A 21039-nucleotide genomic window follows, 5' to 3' on the forward strand; every position below is an offset into this window, starting at 1 on the left:
GGTTGGAAGACACCCCTTGGGCCATCTAGTCCAACCCCCTTCTGCCTTTGTGCACCAAAACACAATCAAAGCACCCATTGACAGATAGCCACTCAATAATAATAATAATAATAATAATAATAATAATAATAATAATAATACTGTAATAATCAGGGTTGGAAGAGACTCCTTGGGCCATCTAGTCCAACCCCCTTCTGCCTTTAAGCACCAAAAGCACAAGCAAAGCACCCCTGACAGATGGCCACCCAGCCTCAATGTTAATCATCATCATCATCATCATCATCATCATCATCATCATCATCATCAAACTAATAAAGAGGGTTGGAAGACACCCCTTGGGCCATCTAGTCCAACCCTCTTCTGCCTTTGTGCACCAAAACATAATCAAAGCACTCCTGACAGATAGCCGCCCAATAATAATAATAATAATAATAATAATAATAATAATAATAATAATACTGTAATAACCAGGGTTGGAAGAGACCCCTTGGGCCATTTAGTCTAACCACCTTCTGCCTTTAAGCACCAAAAGCACAAGCAAAGCACACCTGACAGATGGCCACCCAGCCTCAATGTTAATCATCATCATCATCATCATTATCATTATCATCATCATCATCATAAAAATAATAAAGAGGGTTTGGAAGAGATCCCTTGGGCCATTTATTCCAGCCCCCTTCTGCCTTTAAGCACCAAAAGCACAAGAAAAGCACCCCTTAATAATGAATGAATGAATAAATAAATAAATAAAATACCGTGATAAAAAGCACAAACAAAACATTGGAAGGTGTGTACGATGGGTACTGTGAGACGCTGGTTGCAGAAACAGAGTGTCGACTTCTTCCATGACGGCTTCAGAAAACCTGTTCATTGTTGGCAGAAATGTATCCAATTGTCTGGTGATTATGTGGAAAAGTGAATAGTGGTAGTTAAAGAGCACATTCTAAGGATTATTTCCTTGTTTGATTTATTAAAATATTCCCACCCAAGTAATGAAGGTGGAGGCATTACTTTTCATTCAACCCTCGTATTTATGTCATGCACAAGTGTAGCTGCATTCCCTGTCCCATGTGCAACTACAAAGCCCCATGGGACCTCTGATACATCTGTTAAACATCTAGGGAGTGCCAAAATGGAGGAAGAGGAACAAGCTGTGTGCGCAGCCTCTTATTCCCATTGCAGTTAGAGACAATAGAAGTAATAATTTCTTGACCATAAGAGCAGTTCAGCAATGGGGCCAATTACACAGAAGGGTGATGAAAGCTCCATGTTTTTTCTTGAAACTAACTTACACCCCTTTCCCTTCTTTTTGAGCCACCGTTTTTACCAAACTCTTTGCTTCAGCCTTGATGCATCTGCTATAAACTCTGTTTCCAAACTGCGCCTCTCCAGGGAAGTCATCACAATGCTATTTATATGCAAGCGCTGTTATTGTTATTTAAAAAAAAAAAGCCCAAGAGGGAAGCAGTGCTCTATATACAGAACTTAGTTTACTGGAGGCCAAGCTTTCATCAACACCTTATGACCCAGGAATTCCATTTGTGGAAACCGTTAATTTTAAAAATAATAATAATAAATAAGATTGGTTGCTTGCCTCTGCTGCCTGCTGCCTTCACTACTTTGCCCTCCCAAAAACAAAAAGGGAAAAGAAAACCCTGCAGCAGAGCCAAAACATTTTGTACTATGGGAAGAATAGACTTTAAATCCCAAGCTGAGAATGCGACAGGTCAAAGGAGCAAGTTAAAAATAATCTCACCTACGACAGAGGACCAGGATTGAAATCCTCTAAGGTCCTCGCAGCGTGTTTTCTAACATCGCCACAGAATGCATGCGATACGGGCTTCCCATTTTAATGAAGGACAGCTAGGGAGTGGATTGGAATACAAAAACAGTCCAGACCATTGAAATAATCGACCAAACAAAAGGCGAAGAAATGGAAAGTCAGATCACATCTCCATCCGTTGCATGGAGGAGGAAAACCCAGGCCGATGTCTCCCAAATGTTTGCACATCGATGAATACAAGAAGGCCTTTGGGTGCACCGCTTGATATAGATACCATATATTCCTCCAATAACCAGAACATGCACCGATAATGTGTTTGCACAGTTGTGCAATGTGTATGTTACAATTTTGTACAAATATACCGGCAGCGTTGCACAACTGCCACATCACTCCACGAACAGAAAGTGATTATGCTCTCTTTCTTCAATATAGGATCTCAGCTATTGGTGTAATATTATTTACCATCAATGACTCAAGAGAAACAACGCAGACCAGAATTTCCAAGCTTAGTAAAGTTACTTTTGGACCTCAGCTCCCAGAATCCTGGTTCAGATTCTCAACTATATATATTTTTAAAAAAATCTTCTATAATTTCTAAGTGAAATGAGTATTGGAAGAGGTTTTTTGGCATTTCAGTGGTTGCAAGCACAGAAAACACATCAGCAATTATTTAATCCCAGTAAATATTGTGCAGGAGCCCCCGGTGGAGCAGCAGATTAAACCACTGAGCTGCTGAATTTGTTAACTGAAAGGTTGGCAGTTCAAATCCGGGGAGCGGAGTGAGCTTCTGCTGCTAACCCCAGCTTCTGCCAACCTAGCAGTTCGAAAATATGCAAATGTGAGTAGATCAATGGGTACCACTCTGGCAGAAAGGTAACAGCGCTCCTTGCAGTCATGCCGGCCACATGACCTAGGAGGTGTCTACAGACAACACCGGCTCTTCGGCGTTGAAATAGAGATGAGCACCAACCCCAGAGTTGGACACGACTACACTTAATTTCAGGGGAAAACCCTTACCTTTACCTAAATATTGTGCAACTGTTTAATGCCATTACATACATACCAGACTGATCCAAAGCTTGGCACGTATCACAACAAAGACTTAGAAGCTGGGAAACTGGCCTTCCCTCCAGTCATTTCCAAAATGGTGAACATTTGTGCTGAGTTTTCCACATCAACAAATATGTCAAAACCCTTGGGACAAGTACGAACAGGATAAATACACCCTTCACTCTCCTTTCCCTCTGCTCTGCATTCTCCATGGTGGAATCAACAACACCAGGCAACGTCACACAAAATCTGCTCGTCCCTTTCTAGTATGAATCTAAAAGGACAGTGATGCAAATTGGCAAGAAGATTGGGTCTTTTTGTTTTGTTTTTGGAAATATACGAGTACAAAGGAGACCAAGTGAATTTGTTTTCAAGCTGATTCCCTGAAGATTAAAAACTGGAACAGTTCTCCTCTGGAAACCTGAAAGCTGCAGAAAAAAAAATACCTTCTAAAAACCGTTTGCATACCCAACCAAAATAATAGAAGATGGGCAACACAGGGATCACATATTCACTATGGATTGGATCCAGACTGGATCATGCTTAGAACAGATCACTAGAAATAAATGGAGGTTAAACTACTTGTGGCTAAATTCAGTTCCACTGAGACCAATAAGTCCAATCTAAGCATGTTTAAATGAGAAGTCAATATGATATTTCTCCTTGATCTTGCTTGATGTCAAATTCATTCCTATTTATGGCAACTTTATGAATGAGAGACTCCTTAACTTCCAGAAACCAATAACCAACACTGGAAATGAATGTATTGAAGGCTGGCAGACTCTCCAGCTTTAGAGGTCCTTAAGCAGAGGTCAGATGGACATCTTTTAGTTTTATGTTTCCTGTATTGCAGGGGATATGACTAGTTGCCCCTTAGGGCTCTCAAATTCAATGATTCTGGTATTCTAACTCTGCTGAGCTCTTGCAAACTCAGAGCTATGGCTTTCTTGATTGTGTGTGTGTGTGTATGAATGATGGCGCAGCAAATATGATGGAAGAAGCCATCATGCCATTGCAGCTGGGCATAATAGGAAATGACACAAGTTAGCAATCATATACATTTGCCCCAATTTTAGGGTGCTACTTTATAAATGAGACCAAAATAACCCAAGATTTTAGCACCACTGAATGCTGAAGAAATCAAAAATGACAGTTTTGTTCACCGCAGCCAACACTAGCATATTAATATAGTGAACGGTGTCCAGAAAAGATTGGTTTGGGTGAGAACTAAACTTTTAGATTTGCTTTTGAAGCACAAAATAATAATAAAAGATGAGATTGAAAGTTTGTTCCTTAATCAATTCAAAATAAACTCACGGAATACAAATAGCAAGGATTGCACTGCCATTTGTATTTCGTGGATTTTTCCATAATTAGGACTGCCTCAATGTCCTTTTGAGGCCAATTTGGCTTCTTGCTATATATTCTTTGCTGGAAATCTCCAAAATGTTAGTATGCGATGTGGGAACGATCTAAAAAGGAGAAAGAAAGGGGAAAATGCAAGGAGAGGTGAATTGGTATTGAGCAAAGTAGTACCTTTGCCCTCCGTATGCATTTTTGGGAGATTTCTGTGGTGACTCTAGGGAACTCCGCAACACCATAAGATTTTGTGTTTTGAGAGCTAGAAACATAATCCATAGTTTCTGTGCTGCACAGAAAAAAGTCAATTTTTTTTACATTTGTGAGCATTTGGAGAGTTGCTTGCGGCTCAAGTCAAAGAACCCAAGTTCCCACAGCGGGATATAACTCGGTAATAAATATCCCATCGTTGGAACCTTCCTGAGTGAAGGATAGTAATGCTACGTTGAAATGAAACTCAAATTAATCTTCCCAAATCATTTCTGCACAGGTTAAGGCTCCTTTTTTGATTGGGAGGTTTTGATGTTTGCCTTTCTGCGGCAGACGATGAAAAGAAGGAGGGGAGGGAGCTCCGACGCGTGGGTTGTCAGTCGGAAAAATAACGAGAAGGAAAAGCGAAACAGGTGCATGTCGTAAAACATACGCATTGATAATGTGACATGTTTACTTGAGAATCACATTCTAATTAGGAGGCCATTCATATTCGTGCCACACACCGTCTGGTTTGCAAAACACACACTTGGCAAATCATAAAGTTGTGGAAATGTAGGAAAGTGGCCTCGGGCAGCGAGTTTCCCTTCCCAGTCTTTTGACTTCTTTGGAATTCTTTATATGTTGACCTATCTGATCGGAAAATGCTTGAAATTGTAACCTTTTGTGGAGGCCCTGAAGAAATGTGTGAGGCATGGTCTGGGATGCAAAATCAGCTCATAAATCGTTTCCATCATGACACCTTTCTGCATTTCAGTGAAATAAAATTGCACCGAAAGGTGGCTGCAATGGTGGGCAAATGATCTGTGTGAGAATGGGGCAGACAGTATGGGTTTGGGCACACGTGCACACATGCCTGTGTACAACAAGATGTGTAAATCAGTTGCAAAAAAATGGTTATAACTCCTGAAGGTTGGTTTTTTTTTTTTTTTTCGTGTCAGGAGCAACTTCAGAAACTGCAAGTCACTTCTGGAGTGAGGTTGTTGGAAGTTGTAGATGTAAATAAATAGAAGCTTTACCATGGCTTCTGAATCAAAGTTTCCCCTGCAGTGTAATAATGTGCCACTCTGTTTTGTGAAAGAAGTAACAGTAACTTTACTTCACTTCAACAGATCAAACAGAGCAACTGTCAAGAGTCAGACGCCAATTTGAGGGCAAAACAGAGTTTATTCAAGAGATAGCCCAAAAAATAGACACAAACAAAAAAGATGGCTTTAAACACTTAACTTTCAGTGTTTTAAAGCAGTCCAAACAAAAATATATCAAAAAGTATGTTTTAGCAACCAAACCGGATTATCCAAGCAAATAATCCGGATAAAACAAAAGGTGCTTCAATTCAGCTCTAAACAAACTAAGTTGGCTTGGAAAAGCAGCCAAAACAAAACAGAGACTTGGAAACTCCCCAAAAAACACCCAAGTCACAAGCTAGCAGTTTAAACACAAAGCTCCAAACAGAAACAAAAACCAGGCAAAAGAGCCTGTAAACAAACTCAGAGCCGGTGCAAAAGGACAAGAATGGTTCCAAACCCTTTCTGTTGCAAGCAACAGGCTTTGGGGATTTAAAGGGGCAGTGCAAGAAGACGGCGTCAAACCGGTCCTGAGTCGAAATAGCAGGAACAGCAGCAAACTGCTTCAAGAGTGCAGGTAATGCCAGAAGCTCAAGGGACAAGGCGAAAAGACGTCGTCAGATTGATCCAGGGTCAGGACAGGAGACAGCAGGAGGGTCAGGAGGCAAGCCAGAAGTCAAGAGCCGTGGGTAGACTAATCAGAGAGCGAATGCAGAAACAGGGTCGAATTCCAGTCCAGGGTCCAGAGGCTGTAGTCATCAATTCTGGGTCCACGAATTGGCACAAAGAGCCAAGACAATGAAGGCAACAGCAGCTAAAAATAGTAATAACAGTGCAGTCCAGGAAAACCCACACAGTTCCAGCTCTCCGTTGCAGAGCAACCCAGATAACTTACATCTGAAGCAAAGTCCCAGTCCAGTCTTCTTAAACACGTACAGGAATCCCAATGGCGCCCAGCAACACCTTGCCACACGCAAAGTGAAGTGACCAAACACTCCCAATTTATCCCAATTCTCCCTGGGTGTCCAAACACCAACACCCAAAGAGCAGGTGTCCCAAATCCTTAATCAGAGTCAGAACTCCACACAGCTAGAGCTCGTGCATCAGGCATGCCTAATTCTTCATCTGAATTCCAATCATCCTGCCCACACCCAACACCATGCACACCTGAGGATCCATCCTCCCTCCTCCAAACAGACCAAGTGGGATCTGCTTCTGAAGATTCCCAAGGTTCAGCAGTATCCATGGGCCCCAATTCCCCAGGCTTCTCCGGTGCCCGTGCCCAGTCAGTGCCCACTTCCTCAGCCACCACCTGTTCACCAGCATCCATTTCTTCCACAAACTCCCCATCTGAATCTTCCTCAGAAGACTCCCCATTGAGGTCCCTAATTCTCTTTCTGTACAAATCCTCCAACGAGCCCTCCTCTCGAGGGTTTTTCCTTCCTCTCCTGATCCCACCACCATCATCCACAGTCCCCGAAGGCGCAGTCACAACAGCAACAATATATACAGTAGTCTCTCTGATTCCCTCTCAGATGGAATAAATAGTCCTTTTAAAACAGTCTTTAAATATGCCTCATTGCCTTAAAATGATCAGGCTTCAGAGAGTCGGCAGCCATTAATTCCCTGGCTGTTTCCAGTCAGCGTTTTCTTCACTCTCTGAGGTGAAAATGCCAGCTCAAACCGTTTCTCTCAGCAGCAAGCCAGAGACAGTAGCCAATCAGAATATTTTTTCATAGCATACTTAGCCAATCAGCTGCTGACACGTATCTTTCCAGCCAACCCATTACATCACGGTGCCTTTTACAAATCCTCACAAAGGTGAGTTGAGAGCAGGGTAGAATAGGATAAGGTCACTGAGGAAGATTAAAGTAGTCAACAAGAACAAATCTAGAAACCAACCAGCCCAGATTTTATAGTCCATTTGGAATGAGTTCTTATTGTGGAATGTGAGAGACCGTATTGTAAGTCACAAGCAGAGTAATTCACAAGCAGAAGGTGAGCCACAACTAGTCCCACCCTGCCACCCACCACATATAGTTCAGCAACAAAATAAAGCATAATCATACGATGTAGGCTGGTCACATATATCAAGGGATTCATAAGTGCATGTGATGAAAGAGTCTGAAATATGTTGGAACATGGAGAAGTGAATACTCCAAAATGAAGGAGGAACAAAAACTAATTGATTCAGGATGGAGAGGGTCTGGGTAAGCAAACTGGCAACTACTGGATATAGGCAGAGTAAAGGTCTCACAGTACTACCCTCTGAGGTGTGTTATGTCTAGCCTCTAGTTGTTTTACATGATTGTTTTCAGTATTGCATGACATTCCATGCCCTCGGCCCATGGTTGTCATGAATCGTAATGTAAATATCTGATATGCAGGCTGAATTTCATCCACTGGACCAAATTTGTCCCGAATACCCAATATGCCTAAATTTGAATACTGGTGGGGTTGGGAGCAGGAATGATTTTGTCATTTGGGAGTTGTAGTTGCTGGGATTTATAGTTAACCTACAATCAAAGAGCATGCTGAACCCCACCAACAATAGAATTGGGCCAAACTTTCCACACAGAACTCCCATGACCAACAGAAAATACTGGAAGGGTTTAGTGGACATTGACTTTGAGTTTTGGAGTTGTAGTTCACCTACATACAGAGAGCACTGTGGACTCAAATAATGTTAGATCTAGACCAGACTTGGCACAGATACTCAATATGCCCAAATGTGAACACTGCTAAAGGTTCGGGAAAATAGACCTTGACCATTGGGAGTTGTAGTTTATTATTTATTTATTTATTTATTTATTTACAGTATTTATATTCCGTCCTTCTCACCCCGAAGGGGACTCAGAGCGGATCACATTATATACATATAGGGCAAATAGTCAATGCCCATATACACATAGAACCAAGACAGAGACAGACGCAGAGGCAATTTAACCTTCTCCTGAGGGGATGTTCGATTCTGGCCACAGGGGGGAGCAACTGCTTCATCATCCACTGTGACGGCACTTCCTCATTCCAACGTCGTAAATTAGTTAAATTTGCCTCCCCACTTTATAAGTGGTACCTTATTTCCTACTTGATAGATGCAACTATCTTTCGGGTTGCTAGGTCAGCAACGAGCAGGGGCTATTTTTTATTTTTTAATTGATGGGTGCTCACCCCGCCACGGGCTGGCCTCGAACTCATGACCTCATGGTCAGAGTGATTTATTGCAGCAGGCTGCTCACCAGCCTGCACCACAGTTGCTGGTATTTATAGTTCACTCACAATCAAAGAGCATTCTGAACCCCACCAACGATAGAATTGGGTCAAACTTCCCACACAGAATCCCCATGATCAACAGAAAATACTGTGTTTTCTGATGGTCTTTGGCGACCCCTCTGGCACCCCTTGTGATCCCCCCTCAGGGGTCCCGATCCCCAGGTTGAGAACCACTGTTATAGAGGAAGACGTCTGCTGTGATGAGTGAAGATCTTCCAAGGATAGACCAACTCAAGTCATTTGGCTGCCTGAAGGGGCAGAGAAAATGGAGCCCCACAAGGGTCATTTCTGTGAGTATTTCCTTGGTTGAGCTCTCTGTAGCTCCTTGCATCAACTATAACTGGTGACAACATGGAGCATAAGCTAAATCCGAGCCTGAGATGGTTTGAGTCACCCTTTCAAGACTTTGCATGGACTTGGGTTGTCACCATTGGCCCTAGCAGGTCTCCGCATTCAATCGATAATGTATTCCAGGCAATGGGCAGAGCTGAAAACATTCTAGACTACAAAACACAGAATTAAGGTGCCTTTGTTTGCTTGAAGTCTGCCAGCAGGGGAGAGCGCATGCAATTGTTTACCTGGATTTGCAATTGTTAGCGTTCTCATCATCTTGATGGATGCGGCTTCTTCAAGCAGAGGGCATTGCTGGTGAAAATAGAGACACGGGCTTCTTTGATTCAATTGGAAAAAATGTTTTGTGGTTTTGCTTTGGTTTTCAAGTCAGGTCCAGGAGTCTCTTGTTGTTGTTTCCATCTTCTAGCAGTGATTACATTTATCAAGTGAATGATCCACAGCAGATGAAATCTTTGGGCTGAAGATGTAATAACACCACAAGATATAACCTGCGGGTACAAATTAGCATCTCATTCGAGGCTGCAAGTAAAGACAATCTGGACGAGGAAGCAAGGGGGTTTTCTTTGGAGGAATTTAGCACCTCTTTCAACTTTGATTAAAGTATTCAGAATATTTTTAGGGAATGAACACTGTTTTGTAAGTGAGCCGGATGAAGAAAAATTAAACATTTGATCAGTAATTGAAGCATTCCACCACTTTCTGTCCTCTTTGTCATGGTTTGTAAAGACACTGTGCTGTGTGTGTTGACTGGAAAATGAAGTACATGAAGCCAATGGGCTGAACCTGCAAAGAACTGGGATTGATTTGATACTGTATCTGTTCTGCTGCTGCAGAACCAGTTTGGACAAATTTTTATTGCTGACTGAGTACTGCTGGTGAAGAGAGCAGTATACTCAGAAAGGCCTTGCTATTTTGAGGCTTGTTTGCTGCTGAGAAAAGAAAGAGAAGAAACAGGACTGTATTCCTGTCCCTATGGGTGAGAAAGGCGGGGTAAAAATGTTGTAAATAAAATAATAAATGAAGCAATGATGTAAGTAATCAGAGGGACCATTGTAAATACTACTGTTTTTAAACTCTTGGAATCAGTAAAGTTCCTGTATTTTTGTTCTGTAAACCTGAGTGGCGTGTTATTGTTCTGCGGGTGACTCTGGATTGCGGGCACATGTAAGAGCTTCCATTCATCATCATCAATCCGTAACACTCTCCTCCATACTGAATTACTTGAAAGCAAACTACTTTTCTGTTCCATGTTTCTGATGTTCTTACAACCTGTATCTTTCCTTAAGATACCCAACAGTTTGGATCGGTGATATTTTGGGTTTGTTTTCACAAACATCCTTTGGCAGCGATGGGCAGAAAAAACATCTTTAATGCCAAGCAATTCAACATCAGTCCTATTTTGGTCAAACCAGATCAAAGATTAGACTTTGACACAAGAAAGAGAAAAGCCTTACAGATGACTGCTTGTTCTAGTCAATAATTAGAAGGAAAACACGAAGGCACCTTGTGCTTGGGGAGTTTGTGTCAAATCTCATCCTGCTTGTGTTCGTGTTATTACATATTGTGGCAGGAAACAAGAACTAAATGGGTTATATGCAAAAGAGGATCTGAATTTCCTATGCTCAACCATATCACATGGAAACCATTCAAGTACATCTCGTCAACTTGTTTTCCTTGGTGTTGTTGTGTGCCTTCAAGTCATTTTCACTTTATGGTCATCCATCATAGGATCCTTCTTGAACTTCATGTGTCCCTCACCCATCCATCACCTCTTCCAGATGAATGGTTGTTGCTGGAAGGAAACATGGGGTGGCAATACAGATGTTATATTTATTCAGCCTCACAATAATCTCTAATGGTCTACACTGACCTATACTGGTCTGTATGGTTCTCTACTGGGCCTAGACTGGGCCCATAACCTTTGTTTAGCAAATGGGCTTAATAACACAAAACCCTCACCATAAAAGTATACAGCAGAGTAGCTTATTTAGCAGCAGCAGTAGCCAGAACCAGTAGCCAGTATAAGACAAAATAAAAACACACAGAGACTATTGTTATCTTCCTTCTGAGGCTTTTCTTGTAGAAAAATAATATGGTTGTACCATTCACAAAAACAAGTTTTCCACAACACAAAGTTATTTATACTTCCTTGTTATATCTTTGCTTCAGCTTGTTGCCTTTTTTTAAACAGTATTTATATTCCGCCCTTCTCACCCCGAAGGGGACTCAGAGCGGATCACATTATATACATATAGGGCAAACATTCAATGCCCATATACACATAGAACCGAGACAGAGACAGACACAGAGGCAATTTAACCTTCTCCTGAGGGGATGTTCGATTCTGGCCACAGGGGGGAGCAGCTGCTTCATCATCCACTGTGACGGCACTTCCTCATTCCAACGTCGTAAATTAGTTAAATTTGCCTCCCCACTTTATAAGTGGTACCTTATTTCCTACTTGATAGATGCAACTATCTTTCGGGTTGCTAGGTCAGCAATGAGCAGGGGCTATTTTTTATTTTTTAATTGACGGGTGCTCACCCTGCCATGGGCTGGCCTCGAACTCATGACCTCATGGTCAGAGTGATTTATTGCAGCAGGCTGCTCACCAGCCTGCGCCACAGCCGGGCCCTTCACACTGGGCTTCTCTCTCATGTAGATAAAGAAAATACAGCAATCTTAAATTGAAGCAGCACTCTCCTTGGAGCTGTCAAAACAGCACTCTTTACACCAAGGCATTCTTCACACAGAAGGAAGTCTTCACACAGGAGGAGCAACTAACTCACAGGCACAACTGCTTATATTACCTTACTGGTTTTGCTTCGTGATTGCATCATTTTAACTCTTTCAGTGCCTGTAGATCATTTTTTGTAATTAAAAATACACTGTTAATTTTCAATATTTCCGACACATCCTACAATGCATTAAGATATCATTAGTAAGGCCTGCTTCCCACTAGACCAGGGGTATCAGATTCATTTTCATCTGGTGCCACGTCAGCCTTATGGTTGCCTTCCAAAAGCCATTGAATCCATGGATGGAGAATCCGTAGATACAGAGGACCAACTATGTATTTTTACATAGTGGTTGGTGCTCTTTAGTTTTTATCTAATTTGGGTCCCCAGATGTTATTGAAATGCAACTCCCATCCACTTTTGATTATCCATCATGCGGACTAGGGATAATGGGAATTGCAACCCAATTGCACTTGTGGCTCTGTGGTTGGGGAAAGGCTAAAGGACATTTTAAAGTCAGACATCCTATTCAGAAATCTTGTATCCCAAACCTTACTTCCTGACTAAACAGAACAAACAGCAGCCTTCCAGATGTATCACAACTTCCATCAGGTCTTTTCATGGTGTCTCATAAGGAATGCAGAAGTTGTAGGAGGATGGCTACATAAAAGGCCATGGACTGGACATGGCTTTTACTCTGACAAATGTGCACTACACAGTTATAGCCACTTTAATTGCCAAACCTATAGAATTCTGGGATTTGTAGTTTGGTGAGATACTAGAGCTCTCCATATTCGCGTGAATATCTCATCAGATTGCACATTCCAGAATTCCTTAGGATGGAGGTTTGGTGGTTAAATGGGTATCAAAACACTGTTATTGTGTCCCGTGCAAGAGATCTAATAAGAGAAAATGTGTATGTTTTTGTTTGTGTCTAAAAGGAAAAATAGTATGAGTCTTTCTGAACCCATATTTTCTGCTGTTTTAATCAGATTTTAATATGTTACGAACAAATCTCAGGTTCCTTGGTAACAGAGACAGTTCCCTCCCACAGTATTTTATCATGTGTTATCTTATATCTCCGCATACGATAGCAATTATTTCTTAGCTGCACATCTATTCAAGGTAACTCCTCCTGGGTCCAATATTTTGCAGGCAGCTTTGACATTTATTTAAGTGCATAATTTATACGCCGCCTTAATATTCTGACACATATTCAAGGTGGATTGCAATGATAACGCAGACGGTCTCGCTGATACAAAAACAACAATGTTCCTTTTCATTTTGCTCACTGTGTCTACCTAAGATCCTATTATGTCTCTGAATAATAAGTGGGTTTTGTATTTACTGAAAACAGGAGAACCAGCCTTTTGGTGTTTGTTTGTTCCAGCCGTCCTAGGTATCACCTGAAACATCTGCATAACATCACATGGAGCTCAAGGCTTGAAAAAGTGCCTTTTGCATTACAGGCCCCAGAATCCCCTATCAATGACCATGTTAGGTTCTGAAATTTGAAGTCCATGAATTTCATGAAGTCCATGAAATTTGAAGTCCATACAAGTATTAGCAGACTATATAACCTTATGTAGCAAAATTTGAGAATTGTTCTGTTCCTGGTTTCAAAGTGTTATTTCCTATTTAATTATGCAGTTCTTACTTTGAGGGTAGTTGTTATACTCCAGAAGCTTCTTTTTTGCCACAAACTATGACGAATTGGTTGAGACTCTTATCAGGTATTCATTGAAAAGCTATAGCAAAATGTGCTGCAGGATGTCCCACAAAAACAAAGTTTTTGCAGTTTAATAAACTTTTCCCATGTCTTTATGACAAAATCAATTAGGAAATGACATTTAAAACACAGGAACAAAAATCCTGTTAGGTAAAGGTAAAGGTTTTCCCCTGACATTAATTCTGGGGGTTGGTGCTTATCTCCATTTCTAAGCTGAAGAGCCAGTGTTGTCTGTAGACACCTCCAAGGTCGTGTTGCCACATGACTGCATGGAGTGCCGTTACCTTCCTGCCAAAGCAGTACCTATTGATCTACTCACATTTGCATGTTTTCAAACTGCTAGGTTGGTAGAAGCTGGGGCTAACAGTGGGGGCTTACTCCGCTCCCCAAATTCAAACTGCCAACCTTTTGGTCAGCAAGTTCAGCAGCTCAATGGTTTAATCCACTGCTTCGCTAGGGTCTCCAAAAATCATGTTATGTAGTGTAAATGTATATATTCTTACTTGGTAGTCAGCTCCAATGCACCTGGTACTTAATTTTGTCCAGACATATACAGCACTGGAATATTTCCTTCTGAATATATACCGTAAAGTAAAACAACACCATCAGATAAACTGATGTCGCAGGGTTCTGATATAAAACACTTTCCAGGTGCCACACCAAAGCAATGTATGTGGATGTTCTTTTGAGGTTCTTGAATATTACGGATGCTACCACTGAGTAAGGACTCACCCACATGTCCAGGAAAGAGGGCTTCCAAACAAACTTTGCAATCAAATGCAAAGGACAATACCTGGCTCAACAGCAGAATGGGATTTTGGCCTGCATAAAGAGGAATATAGTGTTTAGATCCACGGAAGTCATGCTCCCCCTCTATTCTCCCTTGGTCAGACCACACCTGAAATCACACTGTGTCCAGTTCTGGGCACCTCAGTTGAAGGGAGATGTTGACAAGCTGGAATATGTCCAGAAGAGGACAAATGATTAAGGATCTGGAGAACAAGCCCTATGAGTAGCGGCTAAAAGAGCTGGGCATGTTTAGCCTGCAGAAGAGAAGGCTGAGAGGAGCCATGATTAGGGCCATGTATCAAGAAGTGAGGGGAAGTCAGAGGGAGGAGGGAGCAAGCTTGTTTTCTGCTGCCCTGCAGACTAGGACATGGAACAATGGCTTCAAACTACAGGAAAGGAGATTCCACCTGAAAATTAGGGAAAAACTTTCTAAGTGTGAGAGCTGTTTGGCAGTGGAAGTCTCTGCCCCAGAGTGTGGCAGAGGCTCCTTCTTTGGAGGCTTTTAAACAGAGGCTGGATGGCCATCTGTCAGGGGTGCTTTGCATGCAATTTTCTTGCTCCTTGGCAGAGGGTTGGACTGGATGGCCCATGAGGTCTTTTCCAGCTCTATGGTTCTATGATTCTAACAGTGACACAGACATGGTGGAGTCTGACACAATCGTTTGGATGTGGAACTACACTATACTTGGCCATCCAACACCTCCACCTGGACTTCCTATTGAGCCATTACAATGCCTTCACAACCATTCCATGGTGGGAAAAGCAGAGAAGCATCTCCTAATAATTCCTGTCGATATATATGGAATGATTACGGATACATCTAATAAGTCTTTAGCCCTTCCCTGCCAAGGGATCCTGGTGCTCACCAAGCTGCAACTCCCACGACTCCATAACACTGAGCCATGGCAACATAAGTGGAGTCAAACCGCATTAATTCTACAGTGTAGAGCTTGGCAGCATCCAATTTTCAAGTGTTCCTGAACACAATTCCCATCACCTTAGTCATTGGTGAGGGCTGGAAAGCCGCAATCCAGCAACACCAGAAAGGCCACTGTAGAATGTGTGCAATTTGACTTTAACTGCTATGGCTCAATGCTATGGAATTACAGTAGAATCTCACTTATCCAACATAAACGGGCCGGCAGAATGTTGGATAAGAGAAATGTTGGATAATGAGGGATTAAGGAAAAGCCTAATAAATGTCAAATTACATTATTATTTTACAAATTAAGCACCAAAACATTATGTTTTAAAACAAATTGACAGAAAAAAAGCAGTTCAGTATACAATAACGTTATGTAGTACTGTGTTTCCCCAAAAATATGACAGTGTCTTATATTAATTTTTGCTCCCAAAGATGTGCTAGGTCTTATTTTCAGGGGATGTCTTATTTTTCAATGAAGAAGAATTCACATTATTATTGAACAAAAAAATTGAGCATTTATTATGTACTATACAATAGTTGTCATCACAAACCAACATAACCAGACAAACTGTGAATCCTATCAAGAATTTCATTATTTCCATGTACAACACTCTATGGTACATACATTTACCGATCCTGCATGCTCTGGTGTTCTGTTTGGCAGGCACCGGGCATGCTTCCAAACAAAAACTTTGTTAGGTCTTACTTTCGGGGGAGGCCTTATATTTAGTAATTCAGCAAAACCTCTTCTAGGTCTTATTTTCCAGGGATGTCTTATTTTCGGGGAAACAGGGTAATTACTGTATTTACACATTAAGCACCAAAACTTCACAATGTATTGAAAAATCGACTACAAAAACATTGACTACTAAAAGGTAAAGTGCGTTGGATAATACAGAATGTTGGATAAGCAAAGGTTGGATTAGTGAGACTTTACTATATGTGGTTTTTAGCCTTTTTGTCAAAAAGTTTGCTAATGCCTCACCAAACTACAACTTTGGTTCCCTAAGATTCCCTAGCATTGAGCCAAGGCAGTAAAAGTGGAGTCAAACTGCACTATTTCTACAGTATAGATGCACCCAACAGAGAAAGATTTTTGGATGGAAGAACTCTGGAAACATTGCAACACCTCTCTCTGCTTTACATGCCTTGCAATTGCATATGCCTTAAGACACGGCACCCAAATTCAGACTGCCTCCACTTCTTCTCAGCATGTATCTTTCCTTATAACCATTGCATGGTTAAGAAAATGAGAAGAAGGACAAGTTTTTGACAGCCCAAATGCACATGTCTCAACAAGCCACCCCAAAGCTTCCCTTTCGCAGGAGACGCTTTGTCTCTGTCACGTCGAGCGACGTGGGATGTGCCTGGGTTGCCATTCAGGGCAGCCGCTCTGTCTCCTCGCAGACGGATGTCATCATCCTAGCTCCCCGTAGCCCTGAGTAAAGCCATACGGTGTCAACATTTCATGGAAAAGAGCTCCGAGGCGCTCCCTGTCTCTTTGCATTGTGTCAGTCCTATTACGTTACATAAGCAGGCATGAATGATTCAACCTGACATCCCGTGATCTAGTGGGATTTATATATTTTTTCTTCCAGGTCAACGTTTAAGCATGAAAAAGCAACCAAGCCTGCAGGAACTTCCCCCTCCTGCAGAAGAAAGATTAAAACCATCAGTCTATAGAAACAAGAGACTGACCCATAATAATAATATATTATTCCATTACCTAGGTCGTTGTTATGGCTTGAATGTCGTATCAGCATCATTCAAGGGAATACGGTTTTCATGACCTCAAATTTGACCTCTCTTTGGAGATACACATCATCTTTTCTGTGGCTGATTTTTCCCCAGGAACTGGGCCATTTATACTCAGTGTTCATGTGTCACCATGAGAAAGAACACATCCGTTAAGGGAAAAAAAGGAAAAAATATGTCGGCTCTTGGCACACAGGTAAGAAATCTGGGATGCAGAACCATAGGATCCTATGGAAATCAATGGTTTTAACCTGGATCACTATCTCTTGTATCCTATCGGGTTTGGGGCAGAACAATTTTATCCCATGGAAAGAAATGATTTTAAACTGGAGTTAGTTTCCTTTAATGTAAGGGGCTTTGGTCAGGGCAAGGGATCTCTTGGTTTTTGGATATTGTTGTTTCTCCTGAAGTAATACTGATCTTGTGATCAATGTAAGATGAATGTATTGCCAGCTCTTAAATTTCCACGTGTGAGTCTGATAGGGAGGCAGAACTTCAAGTAGGACTACTGAGTTATAAAAGGGGTGATTCTCTACTCTTAAAGGGACGGTCACCCATGCTTTCCCCTCTCAATGTGATGAGGTCACAAGTTGGATTCCCTAAAACCAAAAAAGAACCCACCCAGAACTACTTTGATAGATGAAAACAACAGCAAATTGAATATTGTTGCTCAATAGTCCCACTCTATTCTTCTTTGGTCAAACCTCACTTGGAATACTGTGTCCATCCCAATTCAAGAAGGATATGGACAAGCTAGAAAGTGTGGTCAAAGGTCTGGAAACCAAGTCCTATGGAAAAGCTCAGGGTTAGGGAGCTGGGTATATTTGGCTTTGAGAAAAGAAGGTTAAGAGAAGACATAATAGTCATGTTTAAATATTTGGATGGACATCACATTGAGAAAGAGCCAGGTTTGCTTCCTGCTGCTCTACAAACTAGACCACAGAGCAATGGATTAACATTGCAGGAGAAGAGATTTCACCTGAACATTAGGAAGAACTTCGTGATGGTTTGAGCCATTCTACTGTGAAACATCCTGCCTCAAAGTGTTGTAGAGTTTACTTCTTTGGAGGTTTTGGAACACATATTGGATGAATATCTGTCAGGAGTGATTGAATGGTGTGTTTTTGTATGGCAAAATGGGGCTGGACCTGATGGCCCTGGGGGTCTCTTTCAACTGCCTATCTTTTCTTTGTCATTTATATTTTTAATTGCCTTTTAGTTGTTGTTCTGTAGTAGTAGATAGTAGTCTTGTGCTTTTGTATGGAATTGCTGTTCGTTTTGTGTCGTTTCATTTGTTTTTTCTCATTTTCATATTCGTTCTTGCTAACGAAAAGGGGGCACCTATACGAACAGAATTTTTGTCTGGCTTACAAAAAAAAATGAACATTTTCAGACCAATGCTGCAACGGGAGGGCTTCTGAGGCCCACTCAGTTTTTGGGCTAGAGGGATGAAAATCACCACACACAGAGGGCATTTCAACCCCTTTTAGCCCACCAACTTTTAAAACATTTCAATCTTCCCCAGAGTACTATTGCTATTAATACTATTACTATTATTATTAACACCCAGTTGTCATGGGGAAGCAGTCCTCTCTCAGATTCAGTTTAGGGTCCCAGAGTAAGTATTGTTATTCATATGAATATTATTATTAAGACTCATTGATACACATCCAATGTAATGGGGGAGGCAAGGCACTCCTCTCCCAGACTCAACTTAGGGTCCGGGAGTAACTATTGTTATTAATATGAATGGCCATCCAGGAAGAGGAGGAAAACAAAGAGGACAAACAGGGCAAAACGAAAGGAAAACCAAAGTAAGCACGATGACTGTGTGGCTCTCATTTTCGTGTTGCCTTTCGTTTCCTACGAAAATATCATCATTTGTTTTGTGTAGACCAATGGTCGAAACGAAACGATAGCACGAAGGAAATGAAGGAAAAATTCTCACGCATATCTCTAGTAGATAGCATCTTGTTGTGTGATTCTTTTCATTTGTTTGCTTGCATATTCTATTTTGCTTTCTTTTTTCCATGAACAATTTTTAAAGCAATCATCACAGGAGACCTCTGGTGCCATTCCAAACTTCAAATCCCAGGATCTCCTAGGATGGAGCCATGGAAGTGCAAATGGAATCACAGTGCTATGAACATATAGTGCGAATGGCCTCTAGTTATCTAAGAGGGGATAAAAGGAGGTTTATTATACTACCTGCCTTTCCCTTGAACAAATCTACTCGATGACAGCTAGAAGATGTTATGGAAGACTCTTTCATCCTTCTTTAATAAGCACAATAAAGAATAGTTGTTCACTTTGTGACCTTATGCTACCTGTGCTTCTGTTTGCTTTGGGTCTGTTTCATCAGTCATATATTCTCCGTAAACTCGAGAACATTATGGGTTTCATGGTGTTCCTGGGGGTGATTGTGTTGATAGCCCTTTCCATCTCATCCCATTCCATGGTGATACCTAGTTTTCAGCTGCATTGTCACAAAACATGGAGGCTTTGTACTGCTATTACGGCTAAATGTATTGCCGTTGAATCAAATCACTTGTTGACTTTCTGTCCATCTGGACAGCTGTTAAAAACACAATACTTCTGTCAAGAATAATCACAGAAGCCTAAACGGTCATTGGGACTTTTATGAGTGTCTGAGAGTGCTGTGTACGAAAGCTTGGGATGTTACCTGTCATGGCATCAAATATATGGAACCATAACAAAAGGAGGACTGAGAGATGCCATTATCAACTTTCCAAAAATGTATTGCTGAAATAAAGAGATGGGGAAATGTTGGGAAAACATGATCTGAGTTTCGTCAACTTCTGCGGAGCTGAGGCTCTGCTCCTCTTGATGCGTCTCTCGTCCTTCAGAAGCAAGCAGTAAATCATTAGATCCACAACTCTTCGCACAGAGAGCCTCACACTTACCCCATCAATCAATGTTTGCTTTCGGTTGTCATCATGTGCGTCAACGGCTTGCTGTTGTGAGGAAGCGTGGACTCCTTTGCTCGATGCGCATATCCATCATAGAACATAAGTTTCCTATTACCTTGCTTGACAGAATATGAATTGAAGCCCTTCATCAGCACAAACATCTCTGCTTGTAGCCTGTCTTGCAGCGCTTGGGTTAGAGAGCTGGGTTGGGATGAGAGAAGCCAAGACTTAAATCCCTGCTGAACTTTGAAGCTCAGGCCAACTGGTACTTTTCAGCCAAACTCCCCACACAGGGCTGTTGTGGGGCAAAAATGGGGGAAAGGATAAGTTATTAAGAAAGCATTTCCAATTCATATAGGAAAGGGAATGTCTAATCCCAAAAAACAAACAAAATCATGAGGTCCCTTCTCCTTACCCAAGATGAAATGATGGCCATAAATGTATATAGTTTCCAAGGGAGCGTTAAATTAAATGGAAGACCAATTCTTGGGAATTAAATGTTAAATTCTACAGGACTTGGGTCTGATCCAGCATATTTGTATTTAAATGACACACTGGTGGCACAGTGTGTTAAAGCGCTGAGCTGCTGAACTTGCAGACCAAAAGGTCCCAGGTTCAAATCCCGGGAGCGGGGCTGGGCTGTGGCGCAGGCTGGTGAGCAGCCTGCTGCAATAAATCACTCTGACCATGAGGTCATGAGTTCGAGGCCAGCCCGTGGCAAGGTGAGCACCCGTCAATTAAAAAATAAAAAATAGCCCCTGCTCGTTGCTGACCTAGCAACCCGAAAGATAGTTGCATAAACAAGTAATTTCTATCCAGCTTTGATTGTGTTTGCTACCAGAAGCAGTCTTCCTCTGAATACCACCTGGTGTTAGAAAACAGTTTAAGGAGGCTACCACTGTCCCATAACTTGCCTTTCTGTCGAAAGTCAATCTCATCTATCAAAGCTGGGTCTCAGGAACCTATTTTCAGGAACCCTGGACAGCTCCTCTTGCATGAATTCCCGTCAGTTCCTGCTGCAGTGATCTGTCCAAAGTCAACGTTGTCAAAATCACTTTCTTTCCTTGAGTTTTGAAA

General features: G+C 41.7%; 1 long non-coding RNA gene across 4 annotated transcripts in view; it reads right to left on the minus strand.

Moving 5' to 3' along the window:
• Positions 1 to 1945, minus strand: part of LOC134293688 (uncharacterized) — a 453696-nt gene extending 451751 nt beyond the window's left edge. For 2 of the 4 annotated variants that reach the window (XR_010000647.1, XR_010000648.1), the window contains exon 1: positions 1757 to 1939. This is a non-coding gene — a long non-coding RNA (uncharacterized LOC134293688). Of the gene's footprint in view, positions 1 to 1756 lie in introns of all 4 variants that reach the window. The other 2 variants (XR_010000646.1, XR_010000649.1) reach the window with 2 other exon arrangements.
• Positions 1946 to 21039: the final 19094 nt, after the last annotated feature.

Source organism: Anolis carolinensis, unplaced genomic scaffold (assembly GCF_035594765.1).
Source record: "Anolis carolinensis isolate JA03-04 unplaced genomic scaffold, rAnoCar3.1.pri scaffold_9, whole genome shotgun sequence".
NCBI lineage: Eukaryota > Metazoa > Chordata > Lepidosauria > Squamata > Dactyloidae > Anolis > Anolis carolinensis.